Source organism: Lissotriton vulgaris, chromosome 5 (assembly GCF_964263255.1).
Source record: "Lissotriton vulgaris chromosome 5, aLisVul1.2, whole genome shotgun sequence".
Lineage (NCBI taxonomy): Eukaryota > Metazoa > Chordata > Amphibia > Caudata > Salamandridae > Lissotriton > Lissotriton vulgaris.
This window is the reverse complement of record NC_141693.1, coordinates 1,785,538,978-1,785,544,491: the sequence shown is the minus strand read 5'-3', so window position 1 is coordinate 1,785,544,491 and position 5,514 is coordinate 1,785,538,978.

Genomic DNA, 5,514 nt, shown 5'->3' with positions numbered 1-5,514 from the left:
ACTAGGGCTGCCAGTGAAGATGAGTGCCTGTGCACATACTAGGACTGCCAGTGATGATGAGGGCCAGTGCACATACTAGGACTGTCAGTGATGATGAGTGCCAGTGCACATACTAGGGCTGCCAGTGATGATGAGTGCCAGTGCACATACTAGGGCTGCTTGTGCACATACTATGGCTGCCAGTAATGATGAGTGCCAGTGCACATACTAGGGCTGCCAGTGATGATGAGTGCCTGTGCACATACTAGGACTGCCAGTGATGATGAGTGCCAGTGCACATACTAGGACTGTCAGTGATGATGAGTGCCAGCGCACATACTAGGGCTGCCAGTGATGATGAGTGCCAGTGCACATACTAGGGCTGCTTGTGCACATACTATGGCTGCCAGTAATGATGAGTGCCAGTGCACATACAATGGCTGACAGTGCACATACTAGTGCTGCCAGTGCACATACCATGACTGCCACTGAAGATGAGTACCAGTGCACATACAATGGCTGACAGTGTACATACTAGGGCTGCCAGTGAAGATGAGTACCAGTGCACATACAATGGCTGACAGTGTACATACTAGGGCTGCCAGTGAAGATGAGTGCCAGTGCATACCAGAGGGCTGCCAGTGCACATACTAAGAACTGTCTGTGCATATACTAGAGCTGCCAGTGATGATGAATGCCAGTGCACGTACTAGGACTGCCAGTGAAGATGAGTGCCAGTGGACATACTAGGGCTGCCAGTGCATACCAGAGAGCTTCCAGTGCACATACTAAGATCTGGCTGTGCACACACTAGGGCTGCCAGTGAGGATGAGTGCCAGTGCACACACTAGGTCTGCCAGTGCACATACTAGGGCTGCCAGTGTACACCAAAGGGCTGCCATTTCCAGTAATGATGAGTGCCAGTGCACATACTAGGGCTGCCAGTGAGGATGAGTGCCAGTGCACACACTAGGTCTGCCAGTGCACATACTAGGGCTGCCAGTGTACACCAAAGGGCTGCCATTTCCAGTAATGATGAGTGCCAGTGCACATACTATGGTGATTTGATTTTGATTTGATTATGGATTTGTAAAGCGCAGCGAATGGCCAAGGGCGTCTTGGCGCTAAAAATAGAATACTTGACCGAACTGCTCAACCGGAGATGACTATCCCAGACTGAATAGCCATGTTTTTATCTCTTTCCGAAAGGAAAGTAGAGAGGGGCAGTTCTTAATTGAAATTGGAAGCAGGTTCCACGCCTTTGCTGCATACAGCAGGAAGCTTCTCCCTCCCCATCTAAGTTGTTTGTATCTGGGGACCTGGATCAGATTGAGGTTACTGGATCTCAGCGATCTGTTTGGCTGATAACTAACCAAATGGTTTTAAAAACTGTGAGCCTGCACCATGCAGGGCTTTGTATGCAAGACACAGGGATTTAAATGTTATTCTATTTTTCATAGGTAGCCAGCGCAGAGCTCTAAAACCCTGGGCTATAGACTCATGTTTAGGTATGTTCAGCACCAGTCGCGCTGCTGCATTTTGTAAGCGTTGGAGTTTCATGAGGTGTTGGGACTGCATCCCCGCATACAGCACATTGCAGTAGTCTAGTCTTGACAACGCCAGCATAGTTACAACTGTTTTGCATGATGTCAGCGTAATGAAAGGTAGCAACTTCCTGATCCTCTTCAGGATGAACCATATCGATGATGATAGTTTATTGGTTTGTGCTTCATAGGACAATTTGTTGTCGAGGAGTATGTCTGAGTTTTTTACCTTTTGTACTGGCGAAGGGCATTGCCCTAGATTATCTGGGCACCAGTCCTGGGACCAGGATTGAATGGTTGAGCCCAGCAGCATCACTTCGCTTTTAAAGCCATTTAGCTTGAGACAGTTACTCTGCATCCAGCACGTGATCTGTTCCATGCAGTGTTTAAACTTGGTCGTTGTCTCTTGAGTGTTATTAGAGATGGAGACCACTATTTCCGTGTCATCTGCGTATGAAACTGGGAGAAAGCCACAATTCCGGATGATAGCCTCCAGGGGTGCCGCATAAAGGTTGAAAAGAGTGGGGCTAAGTGACGACCCCTGGGGTACCCCACAAGGAGATCTAAAGGCTTTAGATTTGGCTTCTCCAAGTTCCACCGTAAAAGACCTGTTGGATAGGAAGGATGCTAATAGGGCCAGAGCTGTCCTGTGTAGTCCAGCCTCATTGAGCCGGTTGAGTAGAGTGTTGTGGTTTACCCTGTCAAAGGCTGCCGAGAGATCTAACAAAATCAGGGCGGCCTTCCCCCCAGCATCCAGAACACTCCTGAGCTCCTCAGTGGCCATCAGCAATGCGGTCTCTGTTCCGTGCCCTTCACGGAAACCGAATTGCAAGTGATCCAATACATTTGCTTCTGCCAGGAATTGCGACAGTTGTCTATTCAAAATCTTCTCTAATACTTTCGAGGCAAAAGGTATCCTCGCAATTGGTCTATAATTTCCTGGTTCCTGGGGATCTAAATTGGATTTTTTAAGAAGGGGTAGTACGGAAGCTGTTTTCCAAAGTACGGGGAACTGGTTGGTTTTGATTATATTAGTGAAAAGCAGGTATAATTGCTCGCTCAGAAGGTTGTTTGTCAAATAGGTGCATCACCTTTGGCGGGCAGGGATCCGATGTACCACCCGATTTTGTTGATTTTACCACCTGAAGAATCTCTTCATACGAAGGGGGCTGGAAAAGGAAGCTTTGACCATGTGAATGGCATGGACTCACTTCTTGTGTCAGTATTTTAGTTTGATTACACCTATCCACCTCCGATCCTCTAAAGGATTCGTAGACTGCAGATACTTTTTCGACAAAGAAATGGAGCAGTGAGTTGCAGAAGTCTGAGCTCATTTCAGTGGGCATATTGGTGTTTGTATTTGTTAGTTTTCGGACTGTCGAGAAGAGTTCTTTATTAGAGATTTTAGCCTCTTCACTTTTTTGTGTAAAATATTTACTTTTCTCAGCCAGTATTAACTGTTTGTAAATGCCTAGAGAGGCTTTATATTCCTCTCTTGGTCCTTGTTCGTACGCTGATCTCCATTTTTTCTCCAGCTTTCTACAAATCTGTTTTTGTTCTTTTAGGGTTTGTGAAAACCAAGGTTGGGATGGCGTCTTTCTTCTACTTATCTGTGGCTTATCCAGTTGGACACTTGAAGGGTGGCAATGTTACAATCACTGTCCAACGTTGGGGTAGAAAGGCTTAGCAGATTTTTCAGTTTTACGGCATCAATTTTGGACCAGTCTAGATAGGTGGACTTTTTATGGCGTACCGCTGGTGACTCCTCATTTCTTCCTACCTCTAGAGTTAATATTATTGCCTTATGATCGGACAACGGGATTGGAAGAATCTCTGGCGTCCGGATACATTTGTTTGATGTAAAAATCCCGTCAAGTGTGTGAACTGCCTTGTGGGTGGCGTGCTTCACTAATTGCTCCATATCTAGATTCATTAGTGCCTCTGATAGATGTGTAACTCTAGGGTCCGAATTGTTTTCTAAGTGCAGATTAAAATCTCCTAGAATAGTAAAGTCAGTATTCCTGACGCTATTTTCTAGGAAGGAACTTAAAATTTGAGTCAAGGGAGTCTTGGTCTTCGGGGGGTCTATATATTAAAAGGCCCCTGAAGGTATTGTTCTTGGAGATGTTTATTTGGAAATTAAGAATCTCGCAGTCTGGGCTGCTATTTCGATTGGTGCCCTTAGTTCTTAGTTCAGTTCTATAAATTATTGCCAGCCCGCCCCCTCGTTTTTCCTTACTGTCTGCTCTAATGATTGAGTAGCCGTCTGGGATTGCAAGTGCTAGATCGATTTCTGCAGCTTCGTCCGCCCATGTCTCTGTTATGAAGAGTAGGCTAGGTATTTGGGTTTCTACTAGCTCTGCTGTCTCTGTATTGTGTTTGATGAGAGACCGAGCATTGATTAAGCCTGCTCTGATAATCACGTTAGCTGGATCCTCCTTTTGTTGAAAGGCAGGGGATTTAGCCCGTGTGTCGGAAAAAAACGATTGGCAGATGTGGCAAGGGTTTGCTAAGCTCATAGCTGGTCTAGTAGGCAAGTCAGGTCTGGCCTGAGTGCATCTATCTCCCCTCTCGAGTAGCAGATTCTATCGGGACCTGGCGTGAAATTTACAGGGGGTATGGCCCTGGGCCCAGTCCAGGCGCGGACGGGCGCAGACGGGCTTGCCTCAGGCGCGCCTGCGGCGCGCCCGCTGCACGTTCGCCCTGATATCGTCTTAAAAGGTCTTGTGCCTCCGGTCAACTAGACCACTGAGCGCCCGAGCGCCGGAATTGCCCCTGCCAGAAGTATGAGCGTCTGTCCCCGTCTCCACCCTCCGTTCAATCGGCACTTGCCGTGACGGACCGGGGTGTGTGGGGCAGTGCAGCGGCAATAGAGGAAAAATGCAGGTAAGCACAAGTGAGCTTCTTAAGCACAGGATGCAAAAAGAAATGTTTTGAAGTAAAGTGCGATCTTAATCAGCGCAGCCCTCTTCCAAACGAGCCAGTAGAAGAGCACAAGTAAGTTCATTAAAAACACAAATGCAATGTGACTTTTAAAAGTAAAGTGTGATCTAATTCAGTGCAGCCTTACAATCATCACGTAAAATAAAGCGCAGAGTGCATACAAATTTGAGCAGCCTTTCTCCACTCGAGGTCTAGGGTGGCCAGTGAAGATGAGTGCCAGTGCACATACTAGGGCTGCCAGTGAAGACGAGTGCCAGTGCACATACTAGGGCTGCCAGTGCCTACCAAAGGGCTGCCATTGCCAGTGAAGATGAGTGCCAGTGCACATACTAGGACTGCCAGTGCACACCAAAGGGCTACCATTGCCAGTGATGATGAATGAGTGTCAGTACACATACTAGGGCTGTCAGTGATGATGAGTGACAGTGCACATACTAGGGCTGCCAGTGAAGATGAGTGCCAGTGCACATACTAAGGCTGCCAGTGCACATACTAGGGCTGCCAGAGCATGCCAAAGGGCTGCAATTGCCAGTGATGATGAGTGCCAGTCCACATACTAGGGCGGCCAGTGAAGACGAGTGCCAATGTACATACTAGGGCTGTCAGTGCCTTCCAAAGGGCTGCCAGTGCCAGTGAAGATGGGTGCCAGTGCACATACTAGGGCTGCCAGTGAAGAGGAGTACCAGTGCCTGTCTCCCATTCCATGTTGTTGCATGGCAGTCAACATGGAGGGGAAGTGTACATCTAAGAGTAAAGGTGTCCCTGAATGCTCTGACGGGGAGAAGATGCTACTCCTGGGGATGTGTCTGAGGCAGGTCCAGTTTTAGATGTGGACTTGTTACAATCAATGGTTAATTAGGCTGTGCAGGCAGCCTCAGCATCTCGAGAAGCCCATCCTCCTGCAACAGTAGCTAAGATGCCTGCTGCATACAATGATGATTATGACCACTTGGAGGACGAGGGCGAACAGAGGGCAGATATCGGCAGGAGGCTACAGTAATGGAGGTGATTGCACATCTCAAACTGAACTTTGAATTTCTGGAGACTT